The sequence below is a fragment of the Eurosta solidaginis genome, chromosome 1 (assembly GCF_040869045.1).
Source record: "Eurosta solidaginis isolate ZX-2024a chromosome 1, ASM4086904v1, whole genome shotgun sequence".
NCBI lineage: Eukaryota > Metazoa > Arthropoda > Insecta > Diptera > Tephritidae > Eurosta > Eurosta solidaginis.
The window spans coordinates 34,816,378-34,839,647 of NC_090319.1; the positions used below are offsets into that span (position 1 = coordinate 34,816,378).

Below are 23,270 nucleotides of genomic sequence, written 5' to 3' on the forward strand. Positions count from 1 at the left end.
AAATGGTGCTGTGACTCGCACAGAGGAACAACCGGCACAACAGTCACGAGAGGCTGAAGAGGGCCTCGAATACTCTAAACCAAAAGGGCAAGGGGAGGACGACGACGTCAAGGCGAAGGTGCTGGAGGGGTCAAACAGCCCAATGGTGCTGCGAGTCCTACAGATAAACCTCCAACACAGTAAAGTGGCGTCGAGCGAACTCCTCCTAACCCTTGAGGTTCATCGCTCTCATCGGGAGGAAAGGTTTCTGGACTTAGCGCGCGCGGGTTTGGCGTTTACTACGCGCAAAAGGAAGGACGGGTGCGAGCTGTAGTAATGGTAAGGAAACAGCTGCATTCATATATGCTGCCTAATTACACCACTGAGGATCTCGTAGCGGTGGTCGTTGAGCAAAAGAATAAGCAGGCATTTATCCTGGCGTCCTGCTACATGGCCCATGCTGCGGAGGTTCCACCGATGGAGTGCAAAAGGCTAGTACAGGAGGAAGGGCGCAAAGGGCGCAAAGGGCGGTTGATCATAGGCGCAGATGCAAATGCGCACCACAATGCGTGAGGAGGAGCAGATACGAACGTGAGGCGAATATCTGTTTTGTTACATCCTGCAAACCAATTTGCAGATAGCCAACAGGGGAAATGTTCCTACGTACATTGGTCCAACATGCAGCAATGTTCTGGATATTACATTGAGCTCCGAGCATGATAGATCAAGGAATGATTGGATGGTTCTTGATAGACCATCCTTCTCCGACCATGCGTATATCAGCTTCAGCATCCCCCTAAAGAGGGTAGAGAAGGGAGGAACCTTTAGAAACCCTAGGTCAACGAACTGGACTAAATTCCAGAAACATGTAGAAAAAAAACTGGGACAACCCAAAGAGGTTGCTAATGTAGAGGAACTGGAGGAGTCGAATGAATTCCTAACAAGGACGCTTATGACTGCGTATAACAAAGCTTGCCCGCTAAGAAGATTCAGATGAAAAGCAAAGCCGCCATGGTGGAGCAATGAGCTGAGTCTTCTAAGAAGACAGGTAAAAGAAATGTTTAAGCTCACAAAGACCGCGGAAAGCGAAGCGTGTCGGGACGAGTACAGGGATCTACCTAGGATCTACAAGCGTGAAATTACCAGGGCGAAGAGAAACTCATGGAAAAGTTTCTGTACGGACATAGAGTGCTCCAGCGAAACAGCACGGTTGAAAAAAGTCCTAGCAAAAGGAAACATAGTCCAGGGACTAATAAAGAAAGAGAACGGGGAATTGTCACGTAATAGTGAGGAATCCCTTGAGGTGCTTCTCGATACACATTTCCCATCGGGAGACGGTTTAGAGGAGCCAGCAGACATCACTCACACTTCGATCACGGAGCTAGTAGTGCCGGGCTTGGTGACCGATACCAAGATCGAGTGGGCAGTGAAGACGTTTTCTAAGTTTAAATCGCCGGGCCCAGATGGTATATTCCCGGCCATGCTACAAGTCTCAAGTAGGGCGGTCGTGGAATGGCTTAAAATAATATTCGATGGGTGCATAAGACTGAATCATGCACCGCACTCTTGGAAAACTGCAGGTGTAGCTTTTCTACCAAAGGCGGGGAAGATCGGTCACGTGTATCCCAAAGAATATAGACCCATTAGCTTAACATCATTTCTGCTCAAAACCTTTGAGAGGCTGATAGATGTGTACATAAAGTCCAACGTGGATGAAAAGCTGATCTCCACAACACAGCATGAGTACTCCAAAGGCAAGTCGGTAGACACCGCATTGCATAGGTTCGTAATTAGCATAGAGAAATCCCTGGAATATAAGGAGTATGCTCTAGGAGTCTTCTTGGACATTGCCGGGGCTTTCAATAATGTTGAAAAATAGGCGATTATGGATGGTCTTAATTACATTAAAGTACATCCTGCCTTAATCAGATGGATCGGCTGCATGTTAAATTGCAGAAAGATTACATCACAATAGGGATTGTACGAGGCCACGAAATCAGTGGACAGGGGCACGCCGCAGGGAAGGGTGCTATCACCTCTACTATGGACGCTGGTCATCAACCAACTGCTCAGGCAATTCGATGAGGGACCCGTGAAACGTTGCAATTGTCATAAGTGGAAAGTGCCTTCCAACGATTAGTTCTTTGATGGATCGGGCGCTTCGGGATATTCATACCTGGGCATCTAATGTCGGGTTGAGAGTTAATGCGGAGAAGACGGATATGGTCTTGTTTACAAAGAGGTAAAAGGTCCCAAATTGGACCAGGCCTAAGTTAGGAGGGGTGACCTTACAGGAGAAACCTTGCACAAAATATCTAGAAATCATCCTAGACAGTAAGCTGCCATGGAAGCTCAACGTGGAGGAGAGGGTCAAGAAGGCCTCAACGGCACTCTATGCATGTAAAAGAATGCTGGGGTGTACGTGGGGCCTATCACCCTCTCTTCTCATTGGGTTTTTACAGCGATTGTAAGCCCTATTCTATACTATGGAGTTCTTGTTTGGTGGAAAGCCACACAAAAAACAACATACCTTAAAAAATTAGAGGGGGTATGCAGGCTATCAATGCTTAGCATTACGGGAGCCCTGAAAACAACCCCGACGGCTGCACTGTATGCCACTCTGCACATCCCACCTGTAGACCTGGTAGCAAAGAACAAAGCGTTAACGACCGCAACCAGGCTCGGTGCTTCGGGGCAGCTTGAGCGCCGACCATATGGCCATAGTAGTATAGCGTCATCAATCACAAGACGAACAGACTGCATGATTCCCTATCTGCGCTTCGAGGGAGATCTTAAGGCCACAATAGAGGTGGACGGTTGGCGCAAAGGTGCGCAAATGGCGGACGAGGCGATACATGTGAACACCGATGGTTCCAAAGTAGTGGAAGTAGTAGGGTCTGCGGTATACTGCGCTGATCCGGAAATAAGCAGATCCTACAGGCTGCCGGATTACTGTAGCGTTTTCCAAGCGGAAATATTAGCCGTAACCAAAGCAGTAGAAACCCTGGAAGAAAATAGCTTAAGCTGCAACCGTGTTAACTTGTATATTGACAGTCAAGCAGCAATTACGGCAATAATCTCGCATAGCACAGCATATAAATGCGTGTTAGAGTGTAAGCAGAGAATCGGGACAGGGAGAAGCATACATCTATATTGGGTCCCAGGGCATATGGGAATAGATGGGAATGAAAAAGCGGACGAACTAGCTAAAAAGGGCGCATCCCTTGAAGCTTGCTCCGTAGATGTCCCAATTAGATTGGGCGAGATTAAGCGAAGGCGAGAGGTGCACATGATCGACCAAGCGGGAAAGGCGTGGGTTCAAGCACGGGGCTGTAAAGTGTCGAAGATTATGTGTAGGTCTTACAACCTTAGACTAACACAGTTGCTTCTATCATTAAAAAGAGAGGACTGTAGACTCATGACGGGTATTCTGACTGGACACTGCCTTCTGGCGTCGCATGCCTTTAAATTAGGCTTGGTCCGTGATAGCAGATGTAGGAAGTGCGGGTTGGAGGAGGAAACGATCGAGCACGTTCTGTGCTCGTGCCCTGCACTTGCCAGGCTAAGACTTCAGCTATTAGGAGTGATACAGCTGTTAGATTTAGAAGCAGCAAGTGGCTTAAGTCCTAGGAAGCTTCTAATATTTGCCAAGAGTACGGAGGTATTTTATAACATAGGTCCTGGTTTTTGATAGGGTTTTTCAGTTTGGTCGTTAAAACAAACTTCTGGTAACACTACGGACTCAATCAGTCTATGTGAGGTCCTCATGGACCGGCCAGTTCAACCTACCTACATTGTACTTTAGAAACAATCTCGGTGGCATGAGCCTTGAAGGTTAAACTATTATCGAACGTTAGCCCTAAGATCTTTGGGTGACTGACAGTCGGTAGTGTGACACCATCGACGCGTACGTCCAATATTTGCGACATATTGTCCTTCCACGTCGTAAACAGGGTGGCCGTGGTTTTTGTCGGTGATAATGTTAAGTTGGGCGAGGTGAAGAAACCGCAAAGATCGGGGAGATAGCTATTTATTTTAGAAACTAATTCATCGACTGAAGGGCCAGGTCCTGTAGCCATAATCGTGCAGTCGTCAGCATAGGACATGATTGTGACCCCTTCTGGTGGGGAAGGGAGTTTTGATATGTAAAAATTAAACAGAAGCGGGGATAGGACACCACCCTGTGGAACCCCCTTTTTAATTTTTCTAGGTTTAGAAATGTCGTTCCGAAATTCAACCGACGCCTGCCGATCACTCAAATAATTAGCGGTCCATCTTTTTAGACAACCGGGAAGGTGTGAGCCTGCTATGTCTTGGAGTAGAGTGCCGTGGTTGACTGTGTCACAAGCTTTTGACAAGTCAAGTGCGATGAGTACCGTCCTATGATGGGGTTTTTGCTCATTTAATCCATAATTAATCTGATTGTTAATGGCATTGAGCGCGGTGGTGGTGCTGTGCATTTTACGGAAGCCATGTTGATGCGTAGCTAGGCGAAGATTTTCCGTGAAATGAGGGAGCAGAACGGTTTCCAATGTCTTAGCTACTGGCGAAATTAGTTATATCGGTCGATAAGACTCGCCTTCGTTAGCTGGTTTAAAAGGCTTTAGTAGCGGGATTATACTTGCCAGTTTCAATTTTTCGGGAATAACGAAGGATCTCCCCCCCCCCCCCCCCCCCCATTTTTTTTATATACATATCTGTGGCAATATAGCATCTTAAGTCGAGTTAAGTCCAAATCGAGTTAAGGTCAGATTCGGGTTCGTTTCCTTACAATCCACATTTGGTTTCAATCCGCTTCAGAATTCCCCGTTTTTCGAAAAAGTTATAACGGTTAAAATTTTTAACGGCTTTATTTTTTGAATATAATTCATACGGAAAAATGTCTTACGTTAACTTAATTTTTTTTAAATGTCTTATTGGCTATTAAATATTTTGTGCACAAAAACTTATGTCAACAGAAACTCTATATACTGGACAATTTTTATCAAGTTAAATATTATCAAACATCTTATGAATACTTAAGCGTTTATGTATGAAATAACTTTTCAGATTTCCTTAACTTAAATTGACATAAGTTCTTATAATAAAATAAAAATTATCAAAAGGTTAAAATATGTCGTTTTGCAGAACATCTTAAGTCGACTTAAAATGCTCTGCTAAAATTTCGTTTGCCGATAACAGTATTTTAAATCAACATAAGTTTGTTTTTGTGTGTGCTAATTTCTTCCCTTTTTCTACATAAGTTGTTCAGTTAATGAAATACTGTCGAGTTGTTAAGACTATTTCTCTATAAAAATGGAAAGTGAAAATGCATTAAGTCTTTTAGACATTAGCAATGTGAGTAATGTTGATTTTTCTACTGAGGATTCGGTTGTTGATCCAAATTTTAATATAAGTGATTGCACGGCGCCCAGCTCGGATTCAGAAAGGCGAAGTTGTAAGTATTTTACTTCTAAACAAATTTATTAGCTGCGTATAACAAAAACTAAAATTTAGAAAAATTCGGAAAGTGTTGTAAACGAAGTGGTAACAAATAAAACCTCGCACTAGTCACGAAAACAATTCATACATAAGCAGTATTGGCAGCAAGACTCCTTAACTTACGTAAGGCATATGTTAGTGGCTTAATTGAAAACTGAAGAAACGACCACTGTAAAAAAGAGTTAAACACGATGAAAACCCTCGAAACAGAGCACATTCATACTATTATTTATGAGAGGTTGAGGGTAACAGAATTTCGGTTTGTCAAAAATGCTTCAGATTTACGCTATGTGAGACAGAACAATTTATAAAACCGATTGCAAAAGCAAAACTTGAAAGAGGCAGTGTAACTGCAGATTTCCGTGGAAACATACGGGCTCTAGAAAACTTTCTGTGGCAAAAGAACGCGAAATTGTAGATTTCATAAAAAGCTTTCCGTCATATGAGTCGCACTATACTCGCGCTACCTACCGAGTGATTTGCCTATATAGAGATAAATACAACAATTCCGTATCCTTTTCAAAATTTGCTTAATTGTTTGGAAAACTAAATCTAAAATTTAAAAAAAACCAAAGGTTGATACTTGCCACAAATGTGATTTGCTTCAATGTAAAATACAAGTTGCCAAATCTGAAGAACTTGAATCTCTAAAATTAGAGCAAATGGAACATCTCAATCTAGCACAACAAGCTTATGATGCTAAAAAAATGATAAGGAAAAATCTCTAAATGATATTAAACTCAAACTGTTTTGTTTTGATCTTCAGCAGTGCCTTCCTATACCTCTGCTGAGAACTTCACTGTCTTTCTACAAAAGGCCATTATGGACCTTTAATCTGACTGCACATGACTGTGCAACAAATCAACCAATATGCTACATGTGTCATGAGTAGAGATGGGAAATGGGTAAATACCGAAATGGTAAATACCCAGTAAATTGGGTATATATGGTAAAAATGGGTAAATACCCAAATATTTACCCAAAATGAGGGTATAAATTATGTTTTAGGAAAAATAGCAAACAAATACAGAAAATCAATTCGTCTTACAACCAATTTCTAAAACTGGAATACAAATATTTATAAAGCAGCCCAAATACTCAAATTTAAACACATCAAAGTTTATATTATACCTATGTATGTATTTATTTTTGAAATATGATATTACATCCTCAAATCAAAATAGTATTTAGTCACTCTCGATGAAAGTTTCATAATCCCGAAAAGAAGTATGGGGTGTGGACTATGAGAAACCGGTGGAAGTAGATGGTACTTCATCTAATGAGTTTGTGATTTCGTCCTCGTCTGCATCAACTTCGCAAGAAGTATAATTTTGTCGTACACCTCCGTAGAAAAGGTTCCAATTGTGTGATAGTTATGAAACAAGCTTTTGCCGCATTATCTGTTGTTAATCTGTTTCTTCTTTTACAGCCTGATTCTAATGTGGTAACAACTTTCTTCACCACGGCAACTTTCTTCATGTGGTAACTTGTGTACCCTTTTGGTATTCTGACCACGAAAGTAGCCGGATAATTGTTTACCCACTAAAATAGGTGGTAAAATCGATGTAACCGCACAAAAGCTGTTGCTTAGAAAAAGGCAATACTGAAAAATAAAGAATTGTGAGCGCAAATAAGTAAACATAATAGTAAAAAAGCGTTGCCTCTTGCTATACATATTTGTTTCCATGTACTTTCACAGTATATATTACAATATAGCTATGTAAAAACGTATGCATGTATGCACATATGTATATACACATCGTCCCGTTTATTCGTTAACATCGTATCTACGAGTGACACATTTTCGGTAAAGCCATGGCGGAACCATACACGGTGGCAGCATGGTGACATGCCTACAAACATAAATAAAAATTCCATGAACTTCGTTTTTGTAAATTCGATGGACAAATGTCAAAATCGTACTGCGCCGGAAGTTGATGTATCAAATTAAATAAAAAAAGTTTATATTCAGCTGTCCCATGCTGTCACCTTGTATCGTTCCGCCATGGGTAAAGCGAAGAAAACCAACAAGCGTTACCACTTTGGCCAGAATCGCGAATAAAACAACTGGTAACGATTTTCGGTTACATAATGTTCTTGGTACTATTTTACCGGTAACGCTAAGAATCGGGCCGTTAGAGTGAATAAAACTTTGACAACTGAATGAGCGTTCAGTTGCAGCTGAAGCATAGATGAATGGATTTGCAACTCTTTGTTTCGAGAGAGCGATGTCAAAATGCACATTTTTTATAACATTTATCAATGATGCCACTACAAACAAAAATGAATAGATCTGAAAATGGGTATTTTTGACATACATTTCGGCGATTATAGTTTCAATCATTTAATAAAATGATAGTCGTAAAATATTTATTTCCTTAAAGTTATTTTACAATAATACGACTATTTAGAGTTAAATATAAACAAATCTAAGTAAAATTTACATTTCGATAAAATTAATTAGTCAAATATTGTAACGCATTTAACTCGCAGTGAAAACCATATATTCTTTTGAAATTTCAGTAAATCGGACCTATGATATAATAGTTAACATTATTTAATGGCTAGGGCTTATCCTGCATGTCTGGCGTTCCAGGTTCTGTGATCAAAATGGACTGGTTGCATCGGGAGTTCATATTTACAAAACTTATTTTTAGTGATAACTTTTCAATGGGAAATAATATTTACCCTCCGCCTTCGAACTAATAATACTTTCACTAAAACAAGTATTTTTGTCCTTTTTCTCATAATTTTTGAACGCTATTCTACAGCTGTAGGTCAAACTAAAGTTTACCAAAATTTTTGACACGTTTTCCGTTTTGGTTGGCACATTTTTTGTTCTGGCACCCGCTTCAGCTGGCGCGAGGGATTTATCTGTGATTGTTGCCAGCAACAACTAGAAGATAAATCCCTCGTGAGAGCGAAAATATGAGAGCATAAGCAAAAGATTCGTATCAATCTAATCTATGGCTGAAGTGCATGGAGCAGTCAATATACGAACTGCTATTTTGCTCAATTCCGTGGTCGCGCTTGACATTTCATTGTGTATTTTGTTTAAATACTTACAAGAAACTGCCTTTCTGTTCCGCAATTTCTATGAAGGTGGTAATTCCTTAAAAAACTCTACCCAGAGTGGATGTTCCACAATGGAAAATGGTGTACCAGATACAATTATAGCCTTGGATAATTTTTCATGTAATATCTCTTTACACTCATTCGTCATTACTTGCACTAAGTTCCATAATTGGAGAGAACTGGATGAGCTGGAAATATCGCTAGCATTAATGGAGAATTCGAAATTGTTCCTGAATCACAGGGATTTATTCCCACAATATCTGTTTTAACCAAGCTTGGAAATTGTTTTTGTTTTTATCGGCCTATTGATAAATCATTCAAGGTTCGAATCGAGCTCAAGGCCAGAACAATAATTTTTGGAAATTTAAAACATTTGGATAAATGATTAGCCATTTTGTTAACATTCGCCCATTTGTACACTTTACTGCAATATTTGCAAGAAACTGATTTGGCATTTGTATGTGACTCAAAATGTTTCCATATTTTAGGGCTCTTGGTTCTTCCCATGATTTAGCCTAAAAGAAATGTAGACTTAACGAATTTCACTGGTATTGGCTTATTAACGATACCCCTACCGTTTCTACAATTTTAATTGTTTTGTTAGCGCAAATATATGTAGATTTGTTAAATTTTATCAACATTCACTTTTAGAAAATCAAAACAAATATGTATTTTCAAATGACGTATACATTGAATTTCTGCCATATAATTCCAACGAACCTCGATTCAAATGCTTTTGAAAATACCCAAAAAAAGGTAGAAAAAAAGAATATTCCGGGTATTTTCCCGGTATTTAGCCTTAAAAATGATAAATACCGGGTAGAATCCCATCTCTAGGCATGAGGCAATAGCCAAAAGAGGTGGAAATGAAATAGCTTCATGCGTATTTACTCATTTATTGCAATTAAATGCCAATGTAGGTCATGTTTTCTATAGTGATTGCTGCCCAGGTCAAAACAAAAACTCTTTCATTACAACTATGTTTGCGATTTTCCAGCAATTAGACAACAATGTAAGCATTATAGATCATAAATTCATGATCCCTGGGCACACCCACATGGAGTGCGATAGTGACCATGCTGCGATAGAGGAAAAGAAAAACAAATCTTCAATAAAAATCCATCATACCCGGGATTGGTTTCAATTTATAAGAAGAGTCGTAGTAAAGGAAAAATGTTTGGCTAATGGAATGGATCAATCAAATATATTAGATTTTGCACACACATCGAAAAATTTCTTTACATGGCGAAAAGTAGATGAAAGCGGTGATAAATTCAGTTGGCAGGACATTAAGTGGTTCAGATTTACTAAGTAATATGGTAAAATATATTTTAAAACATCTTTAAGTGGAGAAGATCCTTTCAAATGCATAAATATAACAAAGCGAGGAATCAGTTGTGTTAAAATAAAAGATTTAAAAAATTGCTATGTCTCACCAATAAAAATTCACACAAAAAAGGAAAAAGATCTCATAGATATGCTGCCGCTAGTGGATGAAGTTTATAGAGACTTTTACATGAACTTCACATCAGAAGATATGTTAGATTGCCATCCGGATCTAACCGAATATGAGGTTAAGGCCGAATAATTATTTACAAACTTATGGAAAGACTTGAATATTACTTTTTTAATTATACAACTATGAATTTTTATTGCTTTAAATAAAAAAAAAACAAGAACTGAAACTATATTTTTTTATCATAATAGCTTTTGTTAAAAAATTATATAAAAATAACAAACATCCTATCTCTATTTACTTACTCGTTTTAATTTTAACAAAGATCTTATTTCCACTTGTACATTTTCAAACGCTACTCTCTCTTTTGTAACAAAATCTTAAGTCTAATTAAGGCGTCCTTATTCTTTTGGTTTCGTTTTACAAAACACCTTAACTGCAAAACAATGAAAAAAACAACATTTCCAAAGGATATTTTTTTTTTAAATATAGTTGATTTTGTCTTAAAAATAGTCTTCCTGGGTTAAAAATATTTTTTTAAAACTCTAACAGAATAAATTTTAAACACATTCGTTAATATCTCCAAACATGATTTTAAGACGTAAGATGTTATGATAAAACGACACAGATACATTCGTTTAACGCAATCTTATGCATGATGAGTAGATTTCACGTATTTTTATGGAAAGCGGCATATTGAGCGATACTGGCACCATCTGACATGAAAAATGCAGCCAACTCCCAATTTTTGTTGCAAGCAAAGCATAAGAAGAAGAATTCGACATTTGCTTTGGCTAAGGGTGCTTTTAAATTTTACAAGTGAAATTATTTTTCCCGCTTGGTACTTTTCTAAAAGTTTTCTCCAGTAAAAACTGCAATTTATCAAATGAAAAGGACGCAAATTATGTGAGCATGTATTTTTCTTGTATAGTGAGAATGTACTTCGCGAAATTGTGTATGTGTATGGGCAAGGCGAAATAAACTTCATTTGGTAAGTCTGAAGTTGCTTTATATTTACAAACGCAACATCTTGCGTGATTGTGGCGATGTTATTTGCATGCATAAGTTGCGTTGAACGCATCTATATGAAAAGCTTAATTGTGGCTCGGCCTTTAGTTAGACCGCTTTCCGTAGTATCACTAGTAATCACATCCCTAGCCCCTACACTGATTTAGTAGCATCACGAATAGTTGAAAATATTTCCGCGGAAATATAAATAATAGAAGTATTGTAGCAGAAATACACTCGGAGTGCTTGCCAAATCACTGCCGAGGGGCAACCCGTTTAGGGAAAATTTCTTCTAATTGAAAAAAACGTGTTAAATGTTTGATGTTGCTTTGCCCAGGGACCTTCAGTGTGGTAGGCGGTGCACAATACCACCACACCACGGCGGAACTCATACATAGCTTTCCGAATAAAGTGCAGCACAGAAAGAATAAAGCAACATAAAGATAGGTATGCAAATGGGTGAGGGTTCGGACAATTTTGTAAATACGAATAAAATACTCTTAAAACGCTGGTTTTCACACCGTTGCGTACGCGATATTACATTTGAAACAAATTTTATTTGAAATTTTTTCTTTACCCGGGCTATGATCGTAATAATATTAGCAAACATTTTGACTTTTATATTTAAACTTCATCGTTATATCTATTATGGGCGATGACACCAGGTCTAAATCCAATAGGAGCATATTTTACGGGCAAACTATCATCGAAGCTTCTATTAAAGACATGCAAGACTTTGCTAAAATGAAGCTGGTCGAAGCCCTTCAATGCTAATCCCGCTGGCTCCTCGTAGCCATTTTTCAGAATAATTTATTGTGACGAATATTAGTATCACTAAGCTGATACTAAGCAGCCACCCGTATGTACGTAAACAAGTCAATCATCATTTACACACATACATACAAGGCAACGAAGAGATACTCACAAACACATGTAATCATCAGCCGAAGTTGGTTCTCACACATGCACACGCATATATGTAGCTGAATTACCAAGCAGGAACGTTACGAAAACGAAGCAAACGTTTAGACTTTTGTAGAATTATGCGAATGAAGCGGCGGAGAGTATAAAAGCAGCGTAAGCTGATAAATCAGTAATCAGTTGTGATTTAAGCACGCTATTGGTTGTGAAGTATAAGTGTTTTTGTGTCTTGTGTAGTCTAATAAAGACCATTTTGCATTATTGAATATTGGATTCGAACGTTAGCAGAAGGTTTGGAATAAGCGGAATTTCCAAAAAATTCGTTACAATATTATTTTTAATAATAAGCTACTGAGCGAACTGATAGCAGTCTGCACCGGTCATTGGGCAGTAGGTACGCATGCGGAAAAGATGGGCATTCCGTATAGCGAGTACTGCAGAAGCTGCAAAGATCCAAATGCCAGGGAGACAGTAGAACACTTTATGTGTAAATGCCCGGCTCTAGCTAGAGCCCGGCTAAGGTTCCTTGGAACACTGTTTCTAGAAGACCTCAGAGGGTTATCTGTGATAGCAATCCCGAATATTCTTAATTTTATCAACAACTGTGGCTGATTGTAATACATTGACCGTAACATTCCGTAGGTTTTTAGACGAGTTACATGGCATCAAAACGGCTTTAAATAGCTACTTGGGCGACCAGGGTCGCAGCCATTTCACCTACCTACCTACCTACTGAGCGCAAGTTTTTGATTTATTAATATCAGACACACGAATCGCAGTTTTCACGCGGGTATGACTACTGATTTGTTGGACGTTTTATAATTAACTCTGCCAATAACAAAAAGATTTGCTGGAATCTGTTAATATGTAGACAAAGTATAAACAGCAAAAAATCAAAATTTCATTTAATTACAATTCTATAAGCTTTTACTGAATTTACGCTATCATAATCCATTTCAACATAGCACATAGCATATATACACTCATCAACTCAACGTAATCGATCAAAGCGCAAGAAGAGTTAGATGGGTTATTCCAAGACTCACATTAAAGTACTTAAACTCTTGCTCCATCACCTACTACTTTACCTTTTAATTCTACTTCTAGCTCTTCATTTGCCTCCTTAAATGATTAATCTACATCAGGGCTCTTCAAAACTGAAACTGTGTTTGTAAGAGAGCATAGGCTAGACTTCAATCAGGCAGTACCATACATCTATACTGGGTTCCTGATCATTAAGGGATAGAAAATAACGAAAAGGCCGATGAGTTGGCAAAGGAGAGCGCAGCACCTGATGATTCGACAGTAGACGTTCCAAATCGTTTAGGAGAAATCAAAATTACAAAATTATAATATAATTGCATATTATCCAAGGAGCAGGAATGGCTCAAGAGTAAGGCTTCGTCAATAACAGCAGATGTAGCAAGTGCGAGTAGCAGGAAGAAACGGTTTAGAAAGTTGTGTCATGTCCTGCGCTGTTGTTGTTGTTGTTCGCTGAAGGCCTAGGGGAGCGTTATCGAGTTGATGGTCCTTTGCCGAATGCAGATCCGGTACGTTCCAGTACCAAGCCCGACCATCTAGGGAACGCATGTTCTGCGCTCCCGAGGACAAGACTCCAGGTACTCGAGACGACAGAGTTGCAAGGTGCTCGAAAACACCTATTATTTACCAACATGACGGAGTTATTCTATAACATACATAAGTCCTGGTACCTAATTGAGATTTTTCCTTTTGGTCGTCGAACAAGTTATGGCAACAATATGGAAACATTGAGTCTGTGTAAGGTCTTTATTAACCGTCCTGTTAAACCTAACCTAATTATCAGTTTTTGCCGGTTTGATATGGAGTGGCCCATATAAAAGTAGATAGAAGTATTATGAAAAAAGCATAAGCTACTAATGCAAGAACTATAAATGATGTACATGTGTGTGTATATGGAAGTAAAAAAAAATAAGCGCTTTACTATTTGCATTTGTAAATTGCAAGTGAAATTAATTTCAATTTTAATTTCACTTACATATTTGTTATTTGCGCAATCTTCTAACACGTTTCAGAAGCACGTACAATGACTGTGAAGTAGAAAAAATACTATAACAACAACTGTAAAGCAGACAAGTAAGGAAGGCTAAGTTCGGGTGTAACCGAACATTACATACTCAGTTGAGAGCTATGGAGACAAGATAAGGAAAATCACCATGTAGGAAAATGAACCTAGGGTAACCCTGGAATGTGGTTGTATGACATGTGTATCAAATGGAAGGTATTAAAGAGTATTTTAAGAGAGAGTAGGCCATAGTTCTATGGATGGACGCCATTTAGGGATATCGCCATAAAGGTGGACCAGGGCTGACTCTAGAATGTGTTTGTACGATATGGGTATCAAATGAAAGGTGATAATGAGTACTTTAAAAGGGAATGGGCTTTAGTTCTATAGGTGAACGCCTTTTCGAGAAATCGCCATAAAGGGGGACCAGGGGTGACTCTAGAATATGTTTGTACGATATGGGTATCATATGAAAGCTGTTAATGAATATTTTGAAAAGCAGTGATCCTTAGTTCCATAGGTGGACGCCGTTTCGAGATATCGCCATAAAGGTGGACCAGGGGTGTCTCTAGTTGTACGATATGGGAATCAAATGAAAGGTGTTACTGAGCATTTTAAGAGGGAGTGGGCATTAGGTCTATAGGTGCACGCCTTTTCGAAATGTCGCCATTAGGGTGGGCCAGGGGTGACTCTAGAATGTGTTTGTATGATATGGGTATCAAATGAAAGATGGTAATGAGTATTTTAAAAGGGAGTAATCCTTAGTTCTATAGGTGGACGCCTTTTCGAGATATCGCCATAAAGGTGGACCAATGGTGACTCTAGAATGTTTGTACGATATGGGTATCAAACGAAAGGTGCTACTGAGCATTTTAAGAGGAAGTGGGCATGAGGTCTATAGGTGGACGCCTTTTCGAGGTATCGTCATTAGGGTGGGCCAGGGGTGACTCTAGAATGTGTTTGTACGATATGGGTATCAAACGAAAGGTGTTACTGATCATTTTAAGATGGAGTGGGCATTAGGTCTATAGGTGGACGCCTTTTCGAGATATCGCCATTAGGGTGAGCCAGGGGTGACTCTAGAATGTTTGTACGATACGGGTATCAAACGAAAGGTGTTACTGAGCATTTTAAGAGGGAGTGGGCATTAGGTCTATAGGTGGACGCCTTTTCGAGATATCGCCATTAGGGTGAGAAAGGGGTGACTCTAGAATGTTTTTGTACGATATGGGTATCAAATGAAAGGTGGTAATGAGTATTTTAAAAGGGAGTAATCCTTAGTTCTATAGGTGGACGCCTTTTCGAGATATCGCCATAAACGTGGACCAAGGGTGACTCTAGAATGTTTGTACGATATGGATATCAAACGAAAGGTGTTACTGAGCATTTTAAGAGGGAGTGGGCATTAGGTCTATAGGTGGACGCCTTTTCGAGATATCGCCATTAGGGTGGGCCAGGGGTGACTCTAGAATGTTTGTACGATATGGGTATCAAACGAAAGGTGTTACTGAGCATTTTAAGAGGGAGTGGGCATTAGGTCTATAGGTGGACGCCTTTTCGAGATATCGCCATTAGGGTGGGCCAGGGTGACTCTAGAATGTGTTTGTACGATATGGGTATCAAATGAAAGGTGGTAATGAGTATTTTAAAAGGGAGTAATCCTTAGTTCTATAGGTGGACGCCTTTTCGAGATATCGCCATAAAGGTGGACCAAGGGTGACTCTACAATGTTTGTACGATATGGGTATCAAACGAAAGGTGTTACTGAGCATTTTAAGAGGGAGTGGGCATTAGGTCTATATGTGGACGCCTTTTCGAGATATCGCCATTAGGGTGGGCCAGGGGTGACTCTAGAATGTTTGTACGATATGGGTATCAAACGAAAGGTGTTACTGAGCATTTTAAGAGGGAGTGGGCATTAGGTCTATAGGTGGACGCCTTTTCGAGATATCGCCATTAGGGTGGGCCAGGGGTGACTCTAGAATGTTTGTACGATATGGGTATCAAACGAAAGGTGTTACTGAGCATTTTAAGAGGGAGTGGACATTAGGTATATAGGTGGTCGCCTTTTCGAGATATCGCCATTAGGGTGGGCCAGGGGTGACTCTAGAATGTTTGTACGATATGGGTATCAAACGAAAGGTGTTACTGAGCATTTTAAGAGGGAGTGGGCATTAGGTCTATAGGTGGACGCCTTTTCGAGATATCGCCATTAGGGTGGGCCAGGGTGATTCTAGAATGTGTTTGTACGATATGGATATCAAATTAAAAGTATTAATGAGGGTTTTAAAAGCGAGTGGCCCTTAGATGTATATGTGAAGGCGTTCTCGCGATATCGACCAAAATGTGGACCAGGTGATCCAGAAAATCATCTGTCGGGTACTGCTAATTTATTTATATATGCAATACCACTAACAGTATTCCTGCCAAGATTCCAAGGGCTGTTGATTTCGCTTTGTAGAACTTTTTCATTTTCTTCTACTTAATATGGTAGGTGTCACACCCATTTTACAAAGTTTTTTCCAAAGTTATATTTTGCGTCAATAAACCAATCCAGTTACCATGTTTCATCCCTTTTTTCGTAGTTGGTATAGAATTATGGCATTTTTTTCATTTTTCGTAATTTTCGATATCGATAAAGTGGGCGTGGTTATGGTCGGATTTCGGCCATTTTTTATACCAAGATAAAGTGAGTTCAGATAAGTACGTGGGCTAAGTTTAGTAAAGATATATCGGTTTTTGCTCAAGTTATTGTGTTAACGGCCGAGCGGAAGGACAGACGGTGGACTGTGTATAAAAACTGGGCGTGGCTTCCACCGATTTCGCCCATTTTCACAGAGAGCAGTTACCGTCACAGAATCTATGCTCCTACCAAATTTGAGAAGGATTGGTAAATTTTTGTTCGACTTATGGCATTAAAAGTATTCTAGACAAACTAAATGAAAATGGGCGGAGCCACGCCCATTTTGAAATTTTCTTTTATTTATGGATTTTGTTGCATCATATCATTACTGGAGTTGAATTTTGACTTAATTTACTTACATACAGTAAAGATATTAACTTTTTTGTTAAAATTTGAATTTAAAAAAAAATTTTTTTAAAAAGTGGGCGTGTTCTTCATCCACTTTTGCTAATTTTTATTTAGCACATATATAGTAATAGTAGTAACGTTCCTGCCAAATTTCATCATGATATCTTCAACGACTGCCAAATTACAGCTTGCAAAACTTTTAAATTACCTTCTTGTAAAAGTGGGCGGTGCCACGCCCATTGTCCAAAATCTTACTAGTTTTCTATTCTGCGTCATAACTTCAACGCATCTACCAAGTTTCATCGCTTTAACCGCCTTTGGCAATGAATTATCGCATTTTTTCGGTTTTTCGAAATTTTCTATATCGAAAAAGTGGGCGTGGTTATAGTCCGATATCGTTCATTTGAAATAGCGATCTGAGATGAGTGCTCAGGAACCTACATACTAAATTTCATCAAGATACCTCAAAATTTACTCAAGTTATCGTGTTAACGGACGGACGGACGGACGGACATGGCTCAATCAAATTTTTTTTCGATCCTGATTATTTTGATATATGGAAGTCTATATCTATCTCGATTCCTTTATATATGTACAACCAACCGTTATCCAATCAAACTTAATATACTCTGTGAGCTCTGCTCAACTGAGTATAAAAATTAACGATCATCTCGCATATACATACAATATACATAAATTAAACAACACGTACAATTGCGTGCACTAAAATTGCAGCAAAAAAGTTATTGTTAAATTTAATAATAAAGAAACCGTTAATAAATTCTGTAACGAAAAGTACTTTTTGAACCGGTTTCGAAAACGTTTAAATTCATTCGAAATTTTAAAAATATTTTCAAAATTTTATTTTATTTACATATTTAGAATTTTATGAAATCTATATATATATAAACGAAGCGTGGTGAGTGTATGTTCAGATGCTTAAAACCTGAAAACTACTGGACCGACTTTTATAAAATTTTGTAGGTATATTATCTAGGTACCCGAATAGGCTATAGGCTACATTTCATATCGCTGGGTGGCTACGGTCTTGACACCAAAACGTGGACCCGGGTATAACAATATGGATATCAAATGAAAGCTGTTGATAGAGCATTCGTAAAGAGTATTTTTATACCGCTGGGTGACTAGAAGTAAAAAGAAGGTTCAAAACATGCTATTAAGCAATATTTCATGCCATTACTTCGCGGGTATGGGATTAACCATGCTATTTTATATGAGAAAAATTTCTTTCCATGTGGTGAATCCCATGCTCGCGTATTACAGGAGAGTTATTGGCGTTACTGGCGGCATTGAGTTGAAGTGTTGAGAATTGATGTTATGTCGAAGATGAGTCTGTAGTGGTACTGCTGTTAGTGGCGTCATTGCGCCACGGTATAACGAAACAGTGTGTTAACTTCAGTGACACCAACCCCCAAATTCCAACTTTCGCTAAGCTAAAATTCCATCGCCAAAAGTCTCTAAAAGAAAATCGAGTGCGCAGAAAAGTATGCAGCTTTTAGTACCATAAGCGATAACAGCCTAACTTCTATTACTTAGGTGGTATTTGCTATCGACCACATGGTACTAAATATTGCATGCTTTTCTGCACACTTGATTTTGTTTTAGAGATTTTTGGCGATGGAATTTTAGCTAAGCGAAAATTGGAATTTGGGGCCAGGCTCGGTACCAACTCAATAACTCAACACCGCACAGAGTTACGCAGCCTTACTTTATTCTTTTATATAAATCTATAACCTAAGATATTAGCAATCACAAATTTCTAACAATAATTTTGGGCAAAACGAAGTTTGCCAAGGTCAGCTAGTAGTCTAACAAAGTACAAACTTGAAATTTTTAAAAATTCGAATTGATTTATGAATTTTTTTTTCCGGCAGGGTGATTCAAATTTTCTTTCATAAAAGATTGTTAAAACAAAATGAATTCGACTATAAACCTGCGTAGTCTAAAACTCTAAATAAACATTTTTAATTTAATTTTCATAAATATTTTTAAGTATTTCCCGATTTTTTAAATTTTTTCGATATCGTTCTTAAAATTGGCTTGCATGGTAAATTTTGTTATACAATTTACAAACTTTTTTTAAATGAACGAAAATAAGGGGAAAATTAGTGATCAAATTAACAAATAATTTTTGCTGCTTTTTTTCTGACTCGCAAATGTATATTAATACACATATGGGTCTCGTTAAATGTGCATATTTTTAACTGAATATGCGAAAATATGTACATATGTAAATGGTGTAAGTAAATTTACTAACAAATATGCGACCTATTCTAGTCAAGTAATTTATAGCGTTTTCTTTTCTGGCTATAGTGTTTCGCTTTTTGTACGCCGCGCAAGGGTTGTTGTTCTATTCTAAAAAACAGAGAACGCCTTTACGGGGTATTTCGTTCTTTTGTGAAAATTGTTGCCTGCTCGAAACGCAAAAGCGTTACACTTTTACCCTGTTACACTTTTACGCCTGTAATGGTGACTTAACCATAACCAGATAAAACAGCTGATCGAACCAACTTTATGGAAATCAATGTAATCGATTAATGGTGCCATACCATAACGCTAAAGCCATAACAATACCATAAGGGCTAATTAAACTTCCTTAACCCTAACGCCATAGTCGTAACCATATCCATAACTATCTCCAATGTGATCGATTAATGGTGCCTTAACCTAAAAATCGTGAAAATTTCATAAAAATGAAGAAAACGCAAACTATTACAAACATATTCCACAAAAAATAAGTCTCTTAGTCATAACGTATCCAAAACAATGAATAAAATCTACAAAAAGTTATTAAATTCACCAACTCAAATATTTTTAGGTTATGGATATGGCGAGAAACCAAAAAGCAATTGGTTGGCTATGGTATGGTTATGGCGTTAGCGTTATGGTATGGCACTATTAATCGACTACATTGATTTCCATAAGGTAGGTTCGATCAGCTGTTTCATCTGGATATGGCTTTATGGTTATAAGCCACCATTAATTCGCCCTTAGATAGATAGATAGTTATTTGAGGATCGCACTGCGACCATTGGTCTATTGTGCCCTCATCTGCTTCACAACACCTCATCCAAGCCGACATCTCTGATGAACCCTAGCAGTTCACCTGGCTTGAGGGATTTGATGTGAGTATGCTCTGGCCATGGTGAGCCCATAAACTTAGCTCTACGTCTTGAGATTGCATCGCACTCCAGGAGGACATGGTCCGCCGTCTCCGCTGATCTGTCACAAAATCGGCATGTGTTGTTTGTATTATACCCAGCTTTTGCATGTGGCTGTTCAGTCTGCAGTGTCCTGTAAGAATTGCTGTTAGAGTTCTTAGGTTATTTTTCGAGAGGCCTATAAATGCCCTGTATCGAGTTGTGCAATAACCCCCTAACAGTAGCTTAGATTGTCTTAGGCCTGGCATATTACGCCAGTGTTCTTCCCTCTTTTCCTTTTCTTCTGCCAATAGATGCCCCCTAATTTCCTGCGGGCCCACTGGCAGGAACGGCTCAGGACCAATAGGTCGTACCGTTGCTGCCTCTCTGGCCAGGCTGTCCGCCTGCTCGTTTCCCTCGACTCCCCTGTGGCCTGGAACCCAGGCCAACAGTAATTCATTGTGTGCTCCTAGTTGGTTCAGCTTTTCCACACACTCAAGGACTAGCGCTGATTTTATTTCAAATGCTGAGATGGCCTTGAGGGCGGCCTGGCTGTCACTGAGTATGGCAATTTTCTCATTGGAGTATTTTCGCTGAAGGTTCAGGTCCGCGCACTGGCTTATGGCAAATACCTCTGCTTGAAAAATGCTCGGGTATGCTCCCAGGGGTATTGATATTTTGGCTCTGGGTCCAAAGACTCCAGATCCAATCCCCTCTGGGGTCTTCGAGCCATCGGTATACCATACTATACTGTTTAGCTGCTGAATGCTCTCAATTCTGCTTTCTTCCCACGTACCCTTGTCTCCCAGTTCTACTTTATATCTTTTCTCATATACTATGTGCCTGAGGATATCATCCCTCGGGAGTTGAGAAATTGGGATCTTCTCTCTCAATTCCTCTATGTTCCGGGGATATGACTTTACCTTTGCCCGAGCCCTCCTTAACGATATTAAGGAGGGCTCGCTTGGCTGATTGCTCTATCGATATATGCAGCGGGGTCAGATCGAGGATAGCCTCCAGCGCTGTTGTGGGGCATGTACGCATAGCTCCCGTGATGCACACACATGCCAGTCGCTGAAGTTTTGACCCTTAAGTCACCATTAATTCGCCCTTAAGTCACCATTAATTGGCCCTAGACCAATTGATTTTTGGTTTCTCGCCATATCCATAACTTAAAAATATTTGAGTTGGTGGATTTAATAACTTTTTGTATATTTTATTCGTTGTTTTGGATACGTTATGACTAAGAGACTTATTTTTTGTGGAATATGTTTGTAACATTTTGCGTTTTCTTAATTTTTATGAAATTTTCACGATTTTTGGGTTAGTCGATCACATTGGAGATGGTTATGGATATGGGTATATTTACGACTATGGCGTTAGGGTTAAGGAAGTTTAAATGGCCCTTAATAAATAAGCGCGTAGAACGTACACTTACGTGTGTTTTGTTACTGAACACATTTACTATTGCTGTGTCATTTAATTTTTCAATAAGAGCTTAACACAAAAATATGCTTGCACCTGACAAGAACAATGACAACAGACGCCCGGTTAGTGATAACAACTTTAGAAGGCTAAAACGCTCTTACGCAAAGCATCGTATTTTATAATGCATTCTTCAACACAGCTGTTGTTGCTAACTTTGCTATATTTATTTCGAATCTGCAATAGTGATGAAAGGATCGACGTGGACGTCGCTGGTCCATTTCCTACTAGCAACCGCGGAAATAAATACGTCCTGGTGGTTATGGATTATTTCAGCAAATGACCAGAGGCATATCCAATTTCAAAACAGGAAGCCGAGGGTATGATGTGTCAATGGAGTTACATTCTGACCAACGAAGTAGTTTTGAATAACCCGAGTTCGAAGAAATGTGTAAGAGATTGCGCATTCGAAAAATTCGGCAACTGCATTGGATCCTCAGTCCGTTGGTATGGTGTAACGATTGAATAGAATCCAGCGTTTGATGAAATAGAAAACAGCCATACACACATATGTATACATAGAAGGCAACAGAAAATATGACATGCAGATATGTATATATAGTGCATATTACTCAGACAAATAAACTCCCCGAAGATTTTGAGGAATCTACCCCGGCGGGTTGGGGGGTAAGAATATACCCGCGATAGGTATACCTGGCCACCGTGGCGTGATGGTAGCGTGCTCCGCCTACCATACCGAATGCCCTGGGTCCTGGGCTCACACCAGGGCAAAGCAACATCTATAGAAATTAGGTTTTTCAATTAGAAGAAATTTTTCTAAGCGGGGTCGCGCCTCGGCAGTGTTTGGCAAGCACTCCGAGACGTCTGCATATCTGAGACCACGATGGCAGCAGCGCACTAGCTAGATACTGTTCCCCACTACAAAAAATATGTGACAGTGGAAGGCGTCCTTGTTCCAACTTGGACTTCGAAGATCGATTTGTGGGTGGAAATGGAATTGAAATTCTGAAAAAATAAAGTTTAGTGTGGTTAAATTTCAGCTTAAACAGTTTATATTCGTATGAACAGACTCCATTACGGTCTAAATAAATTCTGCGACTTTACATCGAGCAGTAAATTTAAAACTTATCAAAACAGCGGGGCAATCGTTTTGTAAAAAACACTGATTAGCAAATATGGATTATCGAGCCGCCGTGGTGTGGAGGTAGCGTGCTCCGCCTACCACATCGAAGAGCCTGTGTTCATACCCAAGGCAAAGCCAAATCCAAATTTTAGAAAAACAAGTTTTTTCCATTAGAAGCTTTTCTAAGCGGGATCGCCCTCGGTAGTTTTTCAACGGCTTTATTGACTGAAAGTTTTGCAAATAATTAATGTATTTGACAACTTTACCTTTGACTATCAATCGAATGGTTTTGGTAACGGTGGGTGCCACAAATAAACAGGTGGGACAGCACTAACTCATAAAAAAATATTTTGCAAAGGTCGGGTTAGTACCGAAACATGCTAGCCAAGTTTTGACGGTCGTTAAGACAATAACATAACCCAGACCCATAACCCATTGGAGCAATGCCTGTCAATCTCACTATCCAGATTAGGCTACCATCAGTTCGGGGTATCATGCAATGGGGACGATTGAAATGTAACACCCTGACTCTACACGTGTGTATG

The 23,270-nt window shown here is 39.2% G+C and overlaps 1 protein-coding gene and 1 pseudogene across 3 annotated transcripts in view; one reads left to right on the forward strand and one right to left on the reverse strand.

The window, feature by feature from the left end:
- The window catches only part of sra (RRM_RCAN_like domain containing protein Sra), a 114,853-nt gene that overhangs the window by 88,221 nt on the left and 3,362 nt on the right, over positions 1-23,270 (reverse strand). The window lies entirely within an intron of this gene.
- On the forward strand, positions 5,275-9,913 carry LOC137236417 (uncharacterized; annotated as a pseudogene).